Genomic DNA, 22343 nt, shown 5'->3' on the forward strand with positions numbered 1-22343 from the left:
ATACCTCATGTGACAAAAAGTATTCTATTAATTTGAGAATGGTAATTATGCTATCTTCAACCACTGAGTAAACATGGGAAAAGTCAAACAACATTACTTAAGTTTTGATACCAGTATAGATGTATTAAGTCCAAAAAACAGAACTCTGCAGCGCTAAAATAACTTTATTAAACAACAAAGCTTTCAGATTAAAAATACTTCATCAATGTAGTATAAGCGAATAAGTAAAGCACTTCATTAAATACAATGTTGCTATCTCTATTCACCGTAATTCCTAATCATTATGGGATCAATGGAATTAGGGAATTGTTATGTGAACACAGTCAATATAAGGGGAGAGAAATTGAGACATTGTGTTAATTGCTTGAATTAGTTCTCGAGGATCATGTCTTTATTTTTGATGAACAACTTTACCAGGTGCTAACCTCATGCTTAGTAAATGGGAGGAAACATCTGTATATAATGGACTGGAAAGATTTAAATCTAAGGTTACTTTTTACAAGCACTTTGTGGACAATGTGTTTTTATATAGCAAGGCCAGCAAGATGAACTTATTGAGTTTGTAGAATTTTTAAAGCAGACAACTGAATTTCTGGAATTTAAAATGAATTCATCTAGAGTCGCAATTAATTTCCTAGATGTTAAATTAGAATATGATGGTTTTGAAATCAATACCAGTATTTATAAGAAGGCTGTATATGTGAATAGATATCTGCATAGGGCAAGTATGTATGCTAAGCATACCTTCAAAGGAATTGTAAGAAGGCAGCATTTGCATGCAAGTGGATTAAACACTGTCACTGCAAGATGCATCGATTAAATGGGTGAAATGACAGCCAAGTTTAAAGAAAGGGTTTATAATCAACAGATCTTAAATAGTATTAGAGAGGATGTTATAAATGAAAGAGAGGATAAAGCCAAGCACAATTTTTCTAGTAATACTATATCCGGTGAGCAGTCACAATAACGAACATAATGGGATATTGTGTTATTTAACAACTTATAGTAGATGTACTGATGCTGTAAAGGAAGTAATTATGAATAGCTGGAGCATCCTAAAAGCCTTGCCAGAACTTATGTTTTATAGAGGATGAATCCTCTTTTGTTTATAGGAACTGTTTAAATTTGAAGTTGTTTATGTTATAAAGACATGTCTTTTAGTACATGATTGAAACCTTATAACAAGACTGTAACATTTCTGTGTTTTAACTGCTCTTGTTGTAATGTTATATGTAGTGACAACATCTTTATACATCCTATATCTGGAAAGACCTACATATTAAAATGTACTACGGCATGCAATACACCTTTCATTATTTACTTAGGAACCTGCAAGAGCTGTATGAATTTCTATGCAGGAAAATCATCTAGAAAGCTCAAAGAATTGTTGAACATAAATCTGAAATGCAAAGGAACATTTTGACCAATGCCCTAGTGAAGCATTTAGCTGAAAATGGTATTCCCCATGGTTTTGTTTTTAGAGTAAATTAGATACTTTTTAAGAATCTGAGGGGTGGTGATATAAATAATTTAAAGTTGAAGGAATAGGAGTGGATAGTACATATGCAGGCAGATATTGTACACCTGGAATAAATAAAATAGTCAGTATTAAACCAATACTTAAATATAAACAGTTATGTTTGAAATGAATTATTTTAGAGTTGCATTATATTAAAATGGTTTGTATATTTCTTATTCCTTTATATTTTTAGCTGTGCTTTTATATTGTTAATTGAATAAGTGATGATGAGTTGTAATTGGTTGGGCTGTGTCTTGTGACTTTAGTAACACTGTATTTAATGAAGTGCTTTACTTGCTCACTTATACTACACTGATTAAGGATTTTTAATCCAAAAGCTTTGTTGCTTAATAAAGTTATTTTAGCCCTGCAGGGTTGTTTTTTCTTTTTGGACTTTTGCAGTTTGTTTGTGACTCTGCTTTGCTATGGTTCATTATCCTTTGTTAATTACTGCCATAGATGTAATAATTCATGCAACTGTCAGTATAACAAAAAGAATTAAGGCTACAAACTACAAATGAGTTTAACCTCTAATCCAGGGTTTGATTCTCTCTGTCTTCATTTGCATATCCAGTGAGCCTGTACAAACCATTTATCAAAACAGTGCTCCTAGGTCACACCACTTGTAACATGTGGATCTATTTAGTTAACAATGAAAATACTTATAATTTAATAAGCAAGGTAAACTGAAGTGGAGTCTGTAGTAAAATGATGAACACTGCTGTACTAATTTTTAGGTGAAAGGAAGGTTTTCCGATTATTTATTATTCAAAATAAATGTAATATACAACAGAGGTAGTATAAGATTCATCCTTTCAACTTATGTTTTTTTATATTAAGATATTTGCAATCAAAGTATACACAGCAACAAACCTTTCAACAAACACCATGCAATATGCAGATAATTCCACTTTCTTCTGCTCTGCAAAAACCCTTGCAGAACTACAAGAAAAACCTAACTCTCATTTACTGCAATTGAATCATGGCTAACTGACTATAACCTTCTACTAAATGATAATAAAACTAAATGAATGCTTTTTACATCCCAAAAATATACAGAACTAATATACTTCTTCCACATCTATTCAACCAACAACACCAAAATACAAACAGTATCCCAAACAAAGCTGTTAGGTGTACTAATTTGCAAAAAACTTAAGTTTTACCAACACATATCCCATGTTATAAAAACACACACGAAACTAGGATTCCTATGTAAAATAAAACCATATCTGACAAACTATACCCGACAATCCATGACAAGAATTTATCTGTTGTCAACTCTTTTATATGCTCTACCAATTTTTTACTAACTTGAATAAAACAGAAAAAATAAAACTAAAAGCATATTATTATTATAATATAGCCATATTTTCTACAAATACCCAATGCAGAATACACTACAATATTGCACTAAGAGAACTACACCGGCTAGAATTACCTTATAATTTAACTTCTTTCCAACTAATCACTGCCCACAAACGTATCTACATTTCACTAAAAGACCCTGTACTCCAAAATGTGCTTCAATTCCACTCCAGTGGCAGGGACATAAGGACATCTAATAAATCCAGCTCTCAAGTGACCAGTTCCCATAATACTACTGGTGAGTCCCTGTACTCAAATTACATGTCTAAAATCTGGAACACAATACTTCAGCCAGTCAAAATAATAAAACAATGCATAAACTATCTTCAAAACACAACTCAAAGATCATCTGAACAATACCTGGCAGTGCTGTTCAACACTCACCTAGGTTCCAACTAATTTCCCATTCACAAATCTACAAGTAATTTACTAAATCTCAAACTCTCTCATCTAAAAAATTAATTTTAGAAATCCCTCCCTCCATCCTTCTGTCACCTTTTACACCATACCCCTCTATTCCCCCTCCTTAAGCACTGTTCTCACCTTTCTTCCATTACTCAGTCCATACCTAACACTTACACAACATTTCATAACAACCCCCCCCTACACTCCATCACCCAGCTTTCTCTTTTTCCTAGAATCATCTTTCTTTTCTAGACCCCTCACCTTCCTCAATGCTCCATCTCTCCTTTACTGCCTTATTATAATCACATGGCATCCTAAGCTGTACTCCTCAAAAAATATTTTCTGCCAGTGTGTCTAGTGTGGTCCTCCTTCTTTCCCATCTGTTTTCCATTCATGTCTGAACCCACAAGCCTGTTGTCCAACATACGGCTTATATATATGAACTGCTACCTATCTGAACAATTTGTAATATAGCTGATAAAACATATGTAAGTGTAATTTGTATGTAATTTTACATTGAAGATTAATTGTAATTGCACTCGATTAACGATTATCTCTGAAACTGTATATAAATCTGCTTTACCTGTACCTGTGAAACTGTGAGCACATTTATTTTACTTTCAGTCTTTGTTAAATAACAATGTAAATATATCATGTAAGGTTTATGTGGAGCTTTTCTCCTTGGGCTTCTTCTGGAAATGGGATTTTCCACCAGTCGGATTTTCCTGGTCAACAAATTCAAATAAATAAATAAAATAAATGATTCAGAGTAGGAGACTGATCTTCAGAGGACTGACTTCAGCCACAGGTCAGGAAACCAAATAACAAAGATCAATAAGAAAGGAACTGTAAACAAAGTAACAGGGATACACATAAATGCTTAGCTGACATAAATACTGCATTGTCAAACTGTTGCACATAGTTGTCACATTGTTGAACATAGGTTCATAGGTTCATACTAGGCTATCTGCCCTAGGGCATTTATAAGCCTAGCCAGAGTGTGTTTGGCTTTCGCCACCCATTTTAAATGAATTTTGCTATGCCCTTTTTCGAGGTTAGTATACTGTGCCTCTGTCTAACAGTGACACAGAAGTGATACCCGGGGTAAACCTACGATCTCCCATGTGTATTTATGTAAATTTGCCCACAAATTGGTAAAGACGTAGTCATAAATTATAAATTCAGGAGAACAGGGATACTGGCAGTATACAATAAATGAGAATGGCAAGGTGTATTTTTAGATAATGTTAACTGTGGAGAATGGACATAGGGATAATAAAACATTAATAAGTTAATGAGGCTAGATTTATGTCATGTTATAACAGATCTATGTCAGTTTATCGAAAAACCACATTGTCGAAACCCATGTGGTTGGGACCATGGTTGATAATGCAGTTAATCGAAAAACTGAGTTAAATCCACACAACAGCTGCTAACAACATAAACAATGTTTTTGCAGGGAGGCATGCCCCTACTAATTATTTATTCCAGCTCCAAGATTGCAGTGGGGAACAGGGTAAATTCCCTGATCCCTGCTGTACTGAAATCTCAGTTAGAATGGTTTGACAAACCAAATGATTGACCATATGCTCTCAAACATAAGAGTTTCGACAATTTGTTCATTTGAAAATTTGACATAGATCCCTTATAACCAGTTGTCTATGTCAGGGACATATGACCTGTGTTTGTTGATGTAGAAATAACCTTTTTTCTAAAAGAGTACAGCTTTGGTTAGAAACTTTAGAGTACAAATCAAATAAAAGATGTATTTAACATTTGTTAACTGGATTAGTCTGGCTGGGCCAGGAGCCCTTTTTTTGCAGCGACCCGAGGAGAAAAGTTCCAGGTTACATAAAATTAGCTATACAGTGAAAAAAATAAAGCTAGACATGTAGAAAATGACAGATTTGTCATTATGCAAAGTAAAAATCAAATAGTACATCAAATAATATTTGTAGCATGCAAATAGAGATACCAGGAATAAATCATAGTTCACAAATTTGTTATTATACAATATAGTAACAGCAAAAGAACAACATACACACTTGTGTAGGTATTTCATTAGGAGAAGTGAATGAGCTAGGAGGCCATCTTAAGAAATTCTGTCATTGTAAAGCTGAAGGATGGGGTGGGGGACAGGAGGTGCAGGAGTGAAAGGAGAACAGGAGAGAAAATTACTGGGGGCAGTAAATAGGTTAAGTTCATAGAAGGAGGAGATGGTAGACAGACTAAAGGAAAGGGAATTAAGTTGAGAGGATGAAAGGGGAAGAGAGGGAGGGAATTAAGTTGGGGGGTGAAAGGGGAAGAAAGGGAGATGAGGGAGAAGATGGAGGTGGAGACATTCAGGGTGGGTCATTACAGGAGGAGATCCAGAAGTTTAGTAGGAATTCCTTTAATGCTGTTTTGAAACTGGTTGGGTTACTAACAGCATAAGTGAAGAGGGAGATTATCCCAGCCAGAGGAGACTGAGTGACTGTATAGTATTTTGCTAATGGATTTGTTGGGTTTTGAGGTATGTAGCAAGAGTTGGTCAGAGGTAGGTAATGATTAAGAATATAGGGGGAGATAAGGTTTGCCAGGGATGGGCAGGCAAGAGGTTGGTGAATGAGTGAGTGGGCCAAGTGGAGCTGTGGGAGGAGGAGTTGATGCTGAAATTCCAGCCAGTGTAGTTTTTTTAAGGAAAGACAGTGGTGAGACCTTTAGGGGAACTTACTTGTAAATCTGGCATTTTATTATAAATTAGTTCAAGTTTGTTGGAAAGATTCTTTTGGAGGTGGGAAAAGATAGGTGAGGCATATAGTATGGTGGGAAGAAGGTAAGCTTGAGCTATGGACAATTTAGATTCAGGAGTTAAGAATTTTTTGCTCCTATACAGAATGCCAAGTTTTTGGTGTGTCTTTTTAACACAGTTGTTGATGTGGATGTCGAATTTGAGTTCATCATCTATGTACACCCCAAGGAGTTTAGAGTGGGATTCTTCTTTGATAGAATTGTTGTTGAGAGAGAAGACAGAAAATGTGGGTTTGAGGTGTTGTAGAGGTTTAGGAAGGAAAATAAGGCATTTAGTTTTGTTAGGGTTGAGGAGCAGTTGATTGGTAGAGAGCCATTTTTCAACTGAGTGCAGAGATTCCTGACTGATGGTTAGTAGGTGAGGTAGATTATCAGATGTAGAGATGAGAGTAGAGTCGTCAGCATACTGTATGAGAGTGGAGTGGGGGCAGGACTGAGAAAGGTTGTTGGTAAAGATATTAAATAGGAGGGGCCCCAGGAGGGAGCCTTGGTGAACCCCGGTGTGAACAGAGAGGAAAGGGGAGGTATCAGAGAGCCATTTGACAGATTGTAGACAGTCAGATAAGTAACTAGAGAACCAGCTGGGAATACAGTTGCAGAGGTTAAGGTGAGTTAGTTTGGAGAGAAGGAGGTTGTGGAATACAGTGTCAGTGACTTTAGAGAGGTCTTGGAATAGGCAACAGACTAGCTTGTTATTGTCCAGAGAATTGGTGATAGAATGAGTAAAGGATAAAAGTGCAGTGGTAGTGCTATGATGGAGTCTAAAAACGTGTTGAGTGGGGTTGAAGAGGTTCTCTTGAGTGAGAAATGTAACTAGCTGCTTGTGTATACACTTTTTGAGACTTTTAGATAGGGGGAATAGAATAGCAATAGGTCTGAAATTGATTAGAGGGGTCAGTGGAGTTGCCTCCTTTATGTAGTGGTAGAACATATCATTTTTTCCAGATGGTGGGGATGATAGGTTCCTGTATGGACTGATTGATAAGTATGGAGACTGGATAGGCAATGGAGGATGATGCTAACTTGAGATAGAAGCGAGGTAAGTTGTCAGCCGATGGGGACCAGGGTTTAGGTTTAGATAGCAGAGATTGAATATAGGAAGTGGGGATTTGTTTGATGGAGAAAGGTGTGGTTAGGGCGGGTGGGTTGTGATGTCAGGGATATAGTTAGAGTTAGGATTGATTAAATTCTGTATGGAGTTGATGAAAAAGGTGTTCAACAGAGTGGCAGTCTCAAGAGAGGTGAAGTTAGGGGAGGGTTTAGGGGGAGATGGGTTACCTGGCTGTAAAAGCTTGTTAATAGTAGACCCGAATTTTTGGGGGTTGGAGTGAGGGCTCTTTTGGTGATTAAGATAGAATGATTTTTTTTGTCTAGGTTGATGTTCTGGATTTAATGGCTATATTGGTCATAGGGGCAGTGGTGCAGGGCAATGAATATATACTAATTATTATGGAGTTAATACAAATCTCAGAAGTAGCATTAAGCTCAGATGGCAGGCAAAACTAGGTAAGAAACTCCCAGTAAACAATATGACTGCATGTTTGTCACAAGTGACAAAGGCATAATATTGCAATACTACAGTGAGTTTATTAAAGTTAAGATGAGGTTTGCTCTTCTCAATAATTAGAGTAAACATCAGCTTGATAACAAAATTGGGCTAAATTTGAGAAGAAATCATGCAGTCATTGACACTCATGCTCATGTATGTTAAGAATGTCCTAAATATCTGCAGTTTTAGAAGGTCAAACGTATCTTAGACAGCTGATAAACGAAAGACAAAAAAGTCTCATTTGCTATAGGAGGTCATGGAAGAGAAAGTTCTACATGGTTTGTTGGGGCATAACCCAGACCACCTAATAAGGGTAATTAAGGAATAAATAATCAAGAAATGGCTGTCTCCCTGGAACAGAGGGATGTTATCCCCCTTTGCCACCCATGCTCCAGCTTGAGGAATGAGCCGTGAACAATGGCTGGCATAGCATGGGGGGGGGGGTAAAGTACAATAATGCAGTCAATGGCCCTGTTTTCCTGTACTGTGAGAAGGTGCAAGAAGCAGCATAATTAGCACAGCTCCTGGTGGAGACCGAAAGCCTAGTTATAGCAACAACATTAATCTGAAGATGTGACAAACACTTAGGATGTAACCTGCTTAAGCATGCATGATATCATCTGTGCATCAATGCATACTACACCTCCAAGGTTAAAACCCTTAACCATCTCCCATTAATTCCAGGCACTGCCCAATTGTACTTCACAGTGTAGCTCCACTCTTTGGTCTTTCTCATAGGTACTTGCAAAGCTTGACTCCTTAAGAAATTAAGGACAGACCAGCAAAATGTTACACTTGGAATCATCCAGAAGGGAGCTGTTCAGTATCCCAGGTGAGTAGAGGTTGTAATGGGGTTAGAAATCTGGATGTTTGGTTTTAGGGAATAAAGGGGTAGAGACCTCTAAGAAGAAAAATTAAACAGTAAAGGACTGAACTGGAAGTTCCCTCATCAAAATGGACAGAAGCCACCATCGTGTTTACAGCATGCATCTCTACATTTCTGGGTTAATAGGAAATGCATGTAATAATGCTTTGCACTTAAGAAAGTGAAAGGATTGTTGTAAATCACAGCATCTTCATTCACTTCATGTTTTTCTTTCATTTCTGTAAGACCAGATATACAGACTGGGAGAGGGGAAAAGGGGGTAGGCTGGGGAAAGTAGGATGGAGAAAAAAGTTTACACTGTAAGTAATCAGTGTGTTTATGCTCGTATAACTTAGTAATGAGTTTTGATTATGAATCGATGCTTGAATGTTAACATTTATTTCCCTTGAAAAGCATAACAATCATCATCAATCCATATTTTTCCCATTTTCTGCATGTCAGCTGTCATCATCTCTCTTGATTCAGTGCCACTCTCCTGACTTCTTTTGACACTCATGACTGACTGTTGCAGGTCTTCTCACACACAATCCATCCACCTCTTTGCTTGATGCCCTAATTTCCTCTTGCCTTCTTCCTGCCTGTCCCAAATCATCTTCACCAGATTGTCTTCTGCTTTTCTGCACATGTGATTGCACCATTGTAATCTGTTCTCTTTGACCTTCTCTGTAACTAGAGCTATTTTGGCTTCTGCTTTGATGTCCTCTTTTCTTCATCTGCCCACAGTGTGTATCCTACCACCCTTCTCAGACAGTTCATTTCCATCACCTCTAGCTTCCTCATCTGCTCTGCCTTTACTGCTCAGGTTTCTGTACCATACAGTAGTACTGGTCACATAACTGTTTTGTACACCTTACTTTTCAGCTTCTTTCGCATTCTTCTGTCATATACTACCCCTGACACTCTGTGCCAGTTGGCTGCAGCCAGGGACGTCGGGAGGCATGCACACTGTACTGATTTCAGTACAACTTCTGTAGAAGAGGGGGTAGCATTTTTAACTAAAAAAAAAAAAAAAAACAGCGTTGGCTCCTTTAAGGATGCTTGCTGGGTGTTGTGGTGAAGGTGAACGGGAGCTGACGTCATGTCCGGCTGGCTGCGAGTGGGAAATTAGCTTGAATGGAGCAATCGTGAATGGATAGGAGTGCGAGCGGGAAAGTATGGAGCAATCAGGTGAACAGATTATCAGGTAAGGAGAGTGTGTGTGTGTGTGTGTGTGTGTGTGTGTGTGTGTGTGTGTGTGTGTGTGTGTGTGTGTGTGTGTGTGTGTGTGTGTGAAATGGATCGGGAAATTATGGAGGTGTGTGTGTGTGTGTGTGTGTGTGTGTGTGTGTGTGTGTGTGTGTGTGTGTGTGTGTGTGTGTGTGTGTGAGACAGAGAGTGAGTGAGAGAAAGAAGCTTGTGATGTGGTTAGCCAGCTTTCAAAACTATTTTCAAAAGTTATGCATCCAGGCTTTTCATGGCAAAAAAATTAGTCTAAGGTCTCAGCAAGTTTTTTTTAATATGTAGATGTATTATATTTGACACATAGATACATTTTTAGAATATTCAGGAGTAGAATATTACCAAACGTTTTTCCCTCACTAAGAAAGTGAGATGTATTATCTGGGCATGCAAGATGTGTTAGTTAGAAGGCATTTGCAGGAGTCATTCATGAAAAAGAATTCACTAAATCCTCTTCTTTGAATCTTTTGATTACTAAATACTCTTTCACTTGGAAATGTGTCATCTCTCTCAGTGTCAAGGGAGGGGGTGAACACCCACACTCTCTGTGATGAACTATAACAAAATATGACTACAAAATCTGATTGAAAGTTATACTTAAGTAGGGTGTTTTTGATTGTCTAGAACTTATAGTCATAGATTTGGAGTATCTAATTTTGTTAAATCTCAAAGTTTACTCTCCTTTTTAAAGCCCATAACATTGTCACCTCTTACAGTTTTGCCTTTGCTTCATCCATTTGATGAGGAACAACCAGCCTCATTATTGGTGTCTGTGACTGATGTGGGGATGTGGGGTCTATCATGACTTACAGACGATTATAATCAGGTGTCCAATCATACCCAGATTATCGTGAGCTCAAAATGTGGATGTCAAGAAATTCACCAAGAGACAAAACCTCAAGCGATAAATATTGTCATCCACATGGAGAACACATAGAGCTAATTATGTACAGAGATCCAGTAATAATTCTTTTGTTTAAACTACTTTCAAAGCCTTTGAAAGCAGGTAAAGCACTTAGAACTGTCAGACAGATAGCAAGCAGAAGCAGAGTTTCCCTCTTTAGAGCTAACAACATTAAAAGTTTAACACTTCATTCTAACATACTTACTGCATAAAAGCCATTTTACCTTTTGCTACTGTTGTTTGGCAGCTGGAAATGCCCACTCTTAGTCCCTAGCATGTGACCTAAGTGCTTAGGTATCCTTAACAAACTTTTGTTAAGTATCTAAGGCTTGTTAAGATTGGATGTCATACTAGGGATGTCATTAACAAGTTTATCTTTTTTCCAGTTTTGGAGCAAAATTGTCACACTTTGTGCACTACATATTCGTTGATCAATGGTTGAAGCTCATAAAAATACCTAACAAAGCATTCTGCCACCACAGAAATAAATATAAAAACAACAAAATCAACTATCATCTAGAGGTGAAAAGACCTATGCTTTTGACACAAATGTAACACTATAACAGTGATGGGATAAGAACATGCAGCAAGTCAGGGACAGAAAATAGATTCAAGTTTTCACAGCTTTTAATAAGTGTCAAAAGCTTAATGGAAAATCACCTGTGTGCTTCTTTCTACTTCAAACTATCCAAGAATAAACTTTCTAGGCCATTCCAGAAGTATATTAGGGTGGCATATGGACACTGAGAAAGGGTTACACTACTGAACATTGTAGCCATGCAACTATAGATTCTGCTGTCTGATCTTTGTTATTCACTAGAGGCATCACACAGTGATCAGGCAGTGCAAAATGAGAAAGCTAATAAGGGATTCCTTAACAAAGGGTTGAGGCACTGGACACCATTCAAATAATGTACCATTTGTGAATGGTGTCATTTGATGAAATGGGCTCAGTGTGAACAAAATCACAATTCATTCACGGTGTAGTGACTGAAGAATTAAAAATGTTAAGTTTGGAGGTGCAGGGCAAACCCCCTACATAAAGTATAAAAGTAGTTTTCTCACCACCAGAAAAATACTTAAATTGTGTGTGTGTGTGTGTGTGTGTAAATGCCCCCCCCCCACATAATACAACAGGTGTTTAGGCTCAAACCCTGTACCTTTGCTTCAGGGTAAGAAGAGCCTAAAGTCCCTAACCACCACCATTTCTGAACTTTGTTCAGAAAACAGTTGTGAGCTATGGTGAGAACTGAAGTTGTATTCCCCAGCTGTGGTGAGAAGTGAGAACTGAAGTTGTATTCCCCCATTATTGTTTTTGTTTGTCCAGGTTTTTTGTGCTAAGGTGTGAAATGAGAACCGAATTTGTATGCCCTCATTATTGGCTTTGTTTGTCCAGGTTTTTTGTGCTAAGAGGTTGAGAGCTATCTAATAGCCATTAAGTTTCAGTCTTCCTGTTTTTCAAACTGCTGATTTAGCATAGTGGCATGTTGCACTGACTGTAGTGCATATGGTTCTGGGTTTAAGACATGCATGGTGGTAACACTGCATTTTATTCTAGCAACTTTCCAAAATTATACAAGCAATGTTTAAAATGTGTCCCTAGTTTTTGGGCTTTTGCCCCCCCCCAATAAATGTTGTTTTTTTCCAGATTTATTGTGCTGCGAAGTTCAGATATAGCTGAGTGTCGAGTACATTTTACAAGGAGCTGAGAGCTGCAGGGGAACTAAAGTTTAGTGCTGCTTATGCTAAATCTGCTTATATTGTTAATAGCACAACAGGTAGTGTATTTACTTTTGATGCAGAAGGCTGTGGGTTCTTCTCCTACAGTAGGTAGTTGCATTGCTGATACTGTACTGTGTTGTAAAGGGGGGTGGATGCTGTAGTCCTTTTTGGCGAAGATATCTAGTAGTAACTATGAACCAGTTATCAGTTTGCCATCCATTCCCTTTTGTAATATTACTAGCGTATCACTTTTTTTTAATGCAACATAGGCAATTTATTCCTCAAGGGTAACAGGCACTTTATTTGTAGATGAAACGATGAAATATAAAGTTGTTTGCTAGCAGCAACCTCTTCATTAGTTACAGATTTCTTTAATGTGGAATTGTGTAGATGGCTTTTACTAGTTCAGAGATTGTGCATATTTACTGATACTGGTGGACTGTAGAAGTTTGAGTAGACTTTTATGATGGAAATGTTCTGAATTGGGCGGTTTTGTCATTTCATTATTGGTGCATGCATTTTGTTTCATTGTTTACTGGAAAAATGTTAAATAACTTTAAAATGCTCTCTAACAACTATACTGTATTGTAGAAGGAATATAATTTAATACTATCAGGAAGGTGTATCAAAGAGCACGTGTATGTTCCATATGCAAGGGGCCTATGATTTGAAAACAGCACAATGTTGATCTTTATCTGCCATTGGCAAAATGTATTTTCTTTGAATGTGGGTTTCAATGTTGTTTCAATGAATGTGAGTTTCAAGGGCAGAGAAGTTTTAATGCTAAGTCTAGTTTCGTTGTGAGACTGCATTGCTTTGTTTAGCAGATATTTATTGGTGTTCGTGCTGTAAAATGCAAAATAAAACTTTTCTGGCAAATCATTTAGGAATGAAGTCACTAAATAATGACAGACATTAAGTTTCAGACATCATAACCTTCAGAAAAATGCATGCTAAAGCAAGACCTGTTATTCTATCAACTGTCTTAAGTTTATACAGGATCAATTTTTAGTACTGTTTGTATGTTCCCCCAAAATATTTGGCCTTGCCCAGATTTCCTGCATTAAGAGGTTGAGAGGTACGTGCAAATAAATCGCCTTATAGAATTAGGAATAATCAAACCTCTCAACTGTCCCCAATTTTGGCTCAAAATGTTGCTCTCCCCCTAATAATCCCTCCGCAAAATAGCAATTTTGGAAGAAAACGTGGAGGGTTTACAATTATAAATAACTGTAATGATCAGAGATATACATTACTTTTATTTCAGAAATGCATATGGATTCTCTAATTTTGTCAGCTGCTCAAGTTAACAGTGCTCATATTAAAATGGTTTCCCTTCTTTGACAGGTTCCCAGCTGTATTGTCTGGCAATTTTATATTTTTGCATCACATTCTTGGTACGTTTTTCATAAAATTGCGGTTTTCTGGCAAATTAGTGGCAAATCATTAAAGACTGAAGTTAGAAAATAATGGCAGACATTTGAGTTTCAGATTTCATAACTTTCAGAAAATTCGTACTAATGCAAGACCTACTACTATTGTATTATCTTTCTAAATTTATAAGAGCAATATTTAAAAAAATGTCTATTTTTGGGTCTTTGCCTCAGTTTTATTTATGGGTTTGTTGCTCTAAGAGGTTGAGAGGTGTGTGTGTCTGTGTGTGAGTGTGTGTGTGTGTGTGTGTGTGTGTGTGTGTGTGTGTGTGTGTGTGTGTGTGTGTGTGTGTGGTTGGTAGGTAGGTAGCATACCTCTCAACTGTCCAAATTTTGCAGAATGTCCAGATTTTTGCCCCATATTTTTTGTCTGTTCCTCATAAATTTTGTGATTTTCTAGAAAATCATTGAAGGCTGAAGTTGCTAAATAATGACAGACATTTGAGTTTCAGATTTCATGTCCTTTAGAAAAATTCATACTAGCACAAATCCTGTTATTCTAGCAACTTTCTCAAACTAGCACAAATCCTGTTATTCTAGCAACTTTCTAAGTTCACAAGAGCATTATTTAATATAAGTCCCTGTTTATTTTAGGTTTTGTCCATATTTCTTGCACTAAGAGGTAGGTGGGGGTGTGTGTGTGAATGAAACACCCTAGTTAGGGGTAGCAGGTGGTTAGTAATTTACTCAAGCTCAAAACCTGTACCTTAGTTACAGAAAACAAAAGCATGAATCCTCTACCTCAACTACCATGCTGCATTTTTCAAAGAACTGACTTTCAGGTTCATTTTCAATTCAAGGAACAGAGTTTGAGTGAATCTATATTATATTACTGAAGAGGCATTACAGCAAATGCCTCTTCATCAATACTAAAAGAGCGAACCGTGAATTATGAGAATGTCCGTAGCTTGGCTGGGGAGGGGGGTAGCAATTTGAGAGCTGTGAGTACAAATTTGAAAATCCTAGCTACACCCCTGGCTGCAGCCCCTCTGATTCTAACATTGACATTCTCATTCAGACTTCCCTTCTCCTCAAGCACCCTCCCAGATACTTGAAGCTATTTACCTGTTCCACTATCTTACCTTCTATCTCAGTTCTCAGCTTCTTCTGATTTCTCCAATTTGCTGCCATGACAACTGACTTATTTTCATCCCGTGTGCCGTTAGTTTTGCATTCCATTCACCATCCTTTGCTGAAGGTCTTGCTCAGATTCTGTTGATCTATTCCCTCCAGCCTGTTTGGAAATGTAGTCCATCACCAGTATGAACAGCAGTAGGCTAAGAGCTTAAAGCTGGTGCACACCCACTCCCACAGGGAACCTCTCTGTGAAACCAAATATTGTTCATACTAGAATCTTTGGCTCCTTGTACATGGCCTGCACTAAGAGAAGAGTTGCAATAACAAAGAGCAAGGCATCAGAGGCACTCTACCAGCTTCTGGAAAGTGACTTGTTAGGTGACACAAAGAAGCTCTATCATGTTGCACGGCAAACACAAGGCGATAAAGAAAATAGTCAGACACCCTTTGTAAGGGATGCCAGCAATAACCTGCTCACCAGCCCACAGGAAATTAAAAGATATGGAAGGAGCACCTTCAGCAGCTTCTGAATGAAGAAAACCCCTCAGAAGCTGTTCTGCCTCAGACATAGCCTGTGATCAAAGAAGAAGAGAAGCCCACCCTAGGAAAAAGTAAGAACAGCACTAAGGAAAATAAAGTCAGGGAAAACAGCTGGATCAGATGAGGTCACAGCAGCTATGACCAAGGTGTTGGACGAGACGGGGAGAAATAGCTCCTGAGGGTACTCATAGCAGTATGGAGGAAAAGGCATATCCCAGATGACTGGAGAATAAAGTACTAGTTGTAGTGTACAAGAACAAAGGAACATTCACAACTGCAGATAGTACAGAGGTATCAAACTTCTGTCACACTGCATGTAGGTTCTGGAGAAGGTGATTGATAGTAGAACGTAAGATGGGAGATGAGCAAATTAGATTCAGATCAGGATGCAGCACAACTGATCCAATGTTTGCAATGAGACATACAGTTGAGAAGAAGCTAGACATAAGGAAACAGTCCAACTGGGTAGTCCTAAACATGGAGAAAGCATATGACAATGTCCCAAAAAAAGCTGATTTTGGTAGCCTGCAGTGGTTTGAAGTTCCCAAAAACATTTATAGAATTAGTGCAGGCTACGTACAAAGACCCAATGACTCAAGTATGAACAATGTTTGATCTCACACAGGGGTTGCCAGTGGGAGTAGGTGCGCTGTTCATACTGGTGATGGACTACATCAGCAAACAGATTGGAGGGGACAGAAAAACAAGGTTGCTCTATGCAGATGATGTCATTACAGGCAGATACCGAGGACAAACGTCAGCAAAGGACAGGGGAATGGAATGCAAAACTGAAGGCACATGGGATTAAACTGAGTACAGATAAAGTAATTGTAATGGCAGCAAATGGGGGAAATCAGAAGGAGCTGAGAATTGGCATAGATGGGAAAATAGTGGAATGAGTTATGAACTTCAAATATCTGGAAGGGTAGTTGAAGAGAAGGGAAGTCTGAATGGGAAGGTCGAAGTAAGGATCAGAGAGACTGCAGCCAACTGACACAAAATGCCTAAACCATGACCAAAGAATGCCAAAAAAGCTGAAAAGTAAGATATACAAAACAGTGGTGCTACCAACACTGCTTTATATTACATAAACACGGGCAGTGAAGGCAAAGCAGTTGAGGAAGCTAAAGGTGATGGTGATGAGGAGCCTGAGATAGGTGGTAAGATGCACATTGTGGGATGGATGAAGAAATGAAGACATCAGAGCAGAAGCCAACGTAGCTTTAGTTGCAGAGAAGGTCAACAAGAACAGATTATGGTGGTTTGGGCACATGAGCAGAAAAGCAGAATACAGTCTGGTGAAGACAAGTTTGGACAGACAGCAAGAAGGCAAGAGGAAACTAGGGTGTTCATCAAAGAGGTGGATGGATTGTGTGAGAAAATACCTGCAACAGTCAGGCATGACTGTCAAAGAAGGTAGGAGAGTGAAGGTGAATAAAGAGAGATGACAACAATTGACTCCCCACTTTGACATGTAGAAAATGTGAAAAGGGAGGTTGATGATGATGATGTCTGGATCTACATGGTACTTTTGTATGCATCAGGTGTGTGCATGCGTGTGTGTGTGTATGAGAAGTGTATTGCCTCAAGATCATGGACTTTAGATTCATGGTCTTGAGATTAGCATCTTGAAAGTGTGGTAGTTCTTAATTGTTTTTTACAGAGAGATTTACAAAATGTTAATTTAAAACTTTTTGCATGTGCAGAGGTGTAGGCAGCCTTTCTGGCACCTAGTGACATTTCAAGATATGGCGCTTCTCTCTCACGTTCATCTTTTCTCTTTTTTCAACTGCTGCAAGCTGCTTGTTGCAAATTTAACTGTAACAACACTCCACTTGCTACAGCTAACAGGGAGTGCTGAGTGCTTTAGGTCTGACCAAAAATGCATTACCGGCATTCATTTCTGAATGCTGGTAGTGCACTAAACCATGCATATAAAACAGTTGAGTTGAGCATCATAGTATTGCTGACAAGAAATACAGTTCCTAGAGTCACCGAGTATTCATTTGTATGTGTGCATACATCAGGTAGACTAAAACACTTCAGCAGTTGTGTTTCTGGCATCCAGTTGGATAAATAGCAATGAAAATCATGCCCCCTGACATCCTGCTTCCAGTCAGCTGCCTCCTTCATCCCACCATAACATACGCCTCAAGGGACTTCACATTAAGACCAATACATTTTAAAATACACACTGCTGGACATCACTGCCATCTATCCTGAAGTGTAGCAAGCTTTACGTTGATTATATAACTAGTAATGTGGCAGGGGACACAGCTCCAGGTGAAATGAAAAAGTTTCCAGAAAATGAGTTTGAACTGAACTTTCAAAGCAGAAGTTTTTCAAGATGCCAGGTAGTAGGTGGATGGATTGTTTTATTCTGAGATAAGTAAACTGAGCTTTGGGACCTTGGGCAATGGGACATTATACTGGGACTATGGGTTGCAACTTGGCACACATGCTTGTACAATCGCAGATTTTTACACACACACACACACACACACACACACACACACACACACACACACACACACAGATCTATTTATCTATCTACATATAAAATAGTTCAGCAGCTGCCAAACATGTTGCTACATTTCAAAGCATGTGTTAAATATACTTGCAGAGTTTGCACTCTGATATGGTGTGCATGTCAGTGGCTTGTCTTGCTGCAGACGTGTGCAAACTGACATTCTGTTCAGGCTATACATAATGTGTAACATGTGCTTTTCATGTAATGTGTTTTCATGCTACTTCATGCTACTTCATGTTCATTGCGTTGTGGGTGTATGCTGGCTCTAAGCCTCATGTGATTGTGATCTCCCACATATACCAGATTAGTTATCTGATGAATGTGAAACATCTGGGATAAAAATCACCATATGTAAGGCAGAGGCCTTGGCTGTTTGTGAGTTATTAGATATGCATATAACTGTGAATATCTTGTCCAGTGCTGTTACTGGAAGAGCATGAGTTGTGGGTGTGTATAATGACATGGAGTCAGAAAGATGACCATGCCATTCAGACCAGGAAACCATGCCAGAGAGCTAAACAGATGCCACAGATGTCAGAATAACTCATTTTTACAGAAAATATATATATATATATATATATATATATATATATATATATATATATATAACCTTCCAAATAAGACTTTTTGCCACATTGAAGCTTTTTAGTACAAAATAACTAAAATTTTAGTGAAAATTGCCAAGTTTAACCCACCTGCAACATTCAGCTGTGCAAAGCCATTTGTCTGACCATCATGGAGACAGAGAGTTGCACTATTTCAAACTGAAACAGTAAAAAGATCCAGGTGAACACTTTATGCTATGGACAAATTCAAAGAAATGGAAGCCATTTACAGTGTGTTTTCATTTTCTGAGGGCTAGAATGTTTAATATGACTCAGTGGTACGTAAGTTTAATGAACACTTTGTGCCTAAAATAAATACTATTTGTGAAAGGACATGTTTTCACAGATTTGTTCAACCTAAATGATAGTCTGTTGAAGGCTACCTCTCAATCTCTTAACAGAAGAAATCTAGACAAAGCCAAAAATAATGGGGGACAAACGCCCAAAATCAGGGACAATTTTTTTTACTTGATCTATAACACAAAATAGAAATCTACCACCAATAAAATTATTGAAGTGGTATTTATGCTACATGTTTCACCAAAGCATTGCTTATATGCAATTTTTCAACAGCATGCAGATGTTCACAAATCCTAGCATTGAATTCTCTTGTAGTTCTTCCTACATAAAATGCTTGACATTTAGTACAAGAAGCAATATAAACAACAACTTTTGATGTAAAAGTAAATCTACCTTGTAATTTGATCTCATATCTGTAATTTGCACTGTCCAACTGGTACCCTGCAGAACACATTTACAATAATTACATGACTAATATTGCATCATAACAATTTTGCAGTTTTTCCTGAAATGTTTTCCTAGTAACAATACTTCAGTTATTGAAAAATACACACACTCCGTTTTCACCACATCACCTGAACCCTTAATTTTATCTTTAGTCAAGGTCATTCCCGTTTCCTTTAAACATACTTTCAGACAAATCTTCTCTCAACCATATTTTGTTCTTAGGATTGACAGGTATATCATCTGTGTGTATCAAAACTACCAATATCACCACCTTCTTTTGCATCACATATCTAGCATCTTTTATTTTATAAGCTACTTCACTCACTATCACATTAATCACTGATGCAAAAAATATTCCACCCATGGGACATCCTGGTCTTATACCACACTTCATGCATATTTCTCTGCTCAGTCATCCATTCACTAACACATTTAGTCTATTATTTTGATATGCAGATATATGCACTTTCCTAATATATTACCTAGTCCATATTTTTCCATAACATCTCACAAGGCATCATGTCCTGCAGTATTAAATGCCTTGCTAATATCATCTACCATAAGTTTCACATCCTCTGTTTTACTTATATCATCCACAATTTCTCTCATAGCCAATAAAAATTTTTGACATCCCTTACATTTTATACCATACAAATGTTCTTCCATAATATCCCTCAGCCTTCCTTCCATTCTCCTCTGTATTATTCCCATAAAAAATTTGTAATCTATGTTATTTAGCTTGATGGGTCTCCAGTTCTTTATTTCATTCTTTTTATCTTTCTTCCATATAAATGTGAAAATCCCATTACATAAATCTTTATAAATAAACCCTCCTTTCAACCATTCATTCAGTACAGTTACAAAATATCCTTATTAAGGAGAAATGCCCAGCACAAAAAACACCAAAATCGAAAGCTAAATGCCCAAGGCAATTAGAAGGAGACAAAAGGAGCTATTCCTTCAGTAAAATCCACCAGGAAATTTATTGAATCAAGAATACACATAAACGCTTAACTACAATCACTGTATTTTCGTCTTTCCACACAAGACTTCATCAGATGCTTCAGTACACCACAATTACATTTACGTTTATATAGTTCTTTAAATAATTCTCTCTGCAATATTAGCATTGCATTAATTAACCTATTGCCAATACCTAAACTGTCTGGTAACATTTTAAAAACGTCAACCTCCACATAAAAACTGTACAATAAGTGCAATCTTTCACAACTTCCCTTTAAACAATGGACTTTCATACGTAAAACCATCATTTGTTTATTAAAAATCATTGATTTATTTAAATACACACATTAAAATATAAATACATGGCTAGACCTTATGTTCATATAAGTCATGTAACTCCAGCTAGTGGCTAAACACATTACTATTATAAATTTCCTTACCAGTTTTAACCATTATTAAATATAGGTTGTTGTGTCTTTCGGCTTATCCCGGTTAGGGGTTGCCACAGCGGAACTCCGGTCTGCTAATGTTAGGTAGTGGATTTTTACGTGCAGAGTTACCAGCCCTGACGCACAACATTCAACTAAGGCACGCCCATTCACGCATGCCTCTACACAGAAGACGCTCTATCTGGGAATCAAATGCGACAACATCTTGCTGTGAGGCGACAACGCTACCGCAGCACCACTACCGCGGGTAACCATTATTATTAATAGGTGCTACACCTAAATCTAAGAACTTTATTTATAATGTTTTAATAATTGAGATTGGGTAGATTTAGGTCTAGCACCTAAACCAATGATTTTTAATTAACAAATGATGATTTTACATATGAAAACCCACTGTTTAAAGGAGAAGTTGTGAAAGATTGCATTTATTGTACAGTTTTTATGTGGAGGTTGACGTTTTTTAAAATGTTACCAGACAGTTTAGGTATTGGTAATAGGTTAATTAATGCAATGCTACTATTGGAGAGGGAATTATTTAATGAACTATATAAAAGTGAATGTAATTGTGGTGTATTGTAGCATCTGATGAAGTCTTGTGTGGAAAGATGAAAATACGGCGATTGTAGTTAAGCGTTTATATGTATTCTTGTTTCAATACATTTCCTGGTGGATTTTACTGAAGGAATAGCTCCTTTTGTCTCCTTCCGATTGCCCTGGGAATTTAGCTTTTGACGTTAAAAAATACACTCTTTGGCAGTCCATTAATTTCTTGCACACTCCATACTCTGTAACATCTGGGTATGATACTGAATTCTTAACATACTTCCTCCAGTTCAGTAATAGCTATTTATTTTTCAAACCTCCTTAATTCATTCTAGAAATGTCTTTACTTTCCATTCTGTCCTTATACCCTTATACATACAGTGCAATGAAAAAGTATTTGCCCCCTTCCTGATTTCTTATTTGTTTGCATGTTTGTCATACTTAAATGTTTCAGATCATCAAAATATAACCCAAGTAAACACAAAATGCAGTTTTTAATTGATGATTTTATTTATTAAGGAAAAAAAATATCCAAACCTACATGGTTCTATGTGAAAAAGTAAATGCCACCCCTGTTAAGTCATGAAGTAACTGTGGTTAATCACATTTGTGGGAAAGCTGAGTTCAATTTCACTAGCCACACCCAGGCCCAGTTACTGCCAGACCTGTTGAATCAAGAGATCACTTAAACAGAACCTGTCAGACAAAGTAAAGTAGGCCAAAAGATTCCAAAAAGGAAGACATCATGCCACGATCTAAAGAAACAAAGTAATTGACATCTATCAGTCTGGAAAAGGTTACAAAGCCATTTCTAAAGCTTTGGGACTCCAGCGAACCACAGTGAGAGCCATTATCCACAAATGGAGAAAGCATGGAACAGTGGTGAACCTTCCCAGGACTGGTCGGCCTCCAAAAATTACCCCAAAAGTACACAGACTCATCCAAGAGGTCACAAAAGAACCCAGAACAGCATCTAGAGAACTGCAGGCCTTACTTGCCTCAGTTAAGGTCAGTATTCATGACTCAACCATAAGAAAGAGACTGGGCAAAAATGGCATGCATGGCAGAATTCCAAGGCAAAAATTGCTGCTGACC

General features: G+C 37.6%; 1 protein-coding gene across 1 annotated transcript in view; it reads right to left on the minus strand.

Moving 5' to 3' along the window:
* LOC122788151 (glial fibrillary acidic protein) overlaps window positions 1–22343 on the minus strand; it is a 179605-nt gene that overhangs the window by 116971 nt on the left and 40291 nt on the right. The gene's annotated exons all lie outside the window — the stretch shown is intronic.

This window comes from Protopterus annectens, chromosome 13.part0, assembly GCF_019279795.1.
Source record: "Protopterus annectens isolate FY-2018-M chromosome 13.part0, PAN1.0, whole genome shotgun sequence".
In the NCBI taxonomy this organism is placed as follows: domain Eukaryota; kingdom Metazoa; phylum Chordata; order Ceratodontiformes; family Protopteridae; genus Protopterus; species Protopterus annectens.